Here is a 646-nt window from a genome sequence, read left to right on the forward strand (position 1 = left end):
ACAGATACATTTTAACTTGAAAGTATCAACAGAAAAGTTAAAATGCATGTTTCCATTAAATATTTACAAAAAATATATATTTTTTAAAAGATTTTATTTATTTATTTGACAGAGAGAAAGGAAATGAGAGAGGGAACATAAGCAGGGGGAGTAGGAGAGGGAGAAGCAGGATTCCCGTGGAGCAGGGAGTCCGATGTGGGACTCAGTCCCAGAACCTTGGGATCACGACCTCAGCCGAAGGCAGACACTTAACAACTGAGCCACCCGGTGCCCCACATTTACAAAAATTCTTAGTAACAAAAGTCACTCAAAAATACTTATCTTGCAGTACTCTCTTCTCACAGATAAGATACAAAACAAAAATATTCAAGAAGCATTTTACATTTTTTAGTTATAAAAATGATCACAAAAAAAATTTAACTGTATTTACTCTATAAACTTTCCCCAAATCTAAAAATGCCATTTGAACTATTTTTAAATAATTTAGCTTATCTACTTAATTTATGATTATCTGATTTATACTGCAATACTGAATTTACTTATAATTATACAAATATATAATTTAGTAAATTCTATATTTGATAGTAGTTCCCAAATCTAAAGAAAATTTAGCAAAAACCATTTCAAGACTTTCTTCTTCCTATCT

General features: G+C 30.5%; 1 protein-coding gene across 1 annotated transcript in view; it reads right to left on the reverse strand.

The window, feature by feature from the left end:
- The window catches only part of LOC103680202 (probable ubiquitin carboxyl-terminal hydrolase FAF-X), a gene marked incomplete at its 5' end in the record, with an annotated part of 112,629 nt that overhangs the window by 74,729 nt on the left and 37,254 nt on the right, over positions 1–646 (reverse strand). The window lies entirely within an intron of this gene.

This window comes from Ursus maritimus (genome assembly GCF_017311325.1).
Source record: "Ursus maritimus isolate PB19 chromosome Y unlocalized genomic scaffold, ASM1731132v1 scaffold_Y2, whole genome shotgun sequence".
Classification (NCBI taxonomy): domain Eukaryota; kingdom Metazoa; phylum Chordata; class Mammalia; order Carnivora; family Ursidae; genus Ursus; species Ursus maritimus.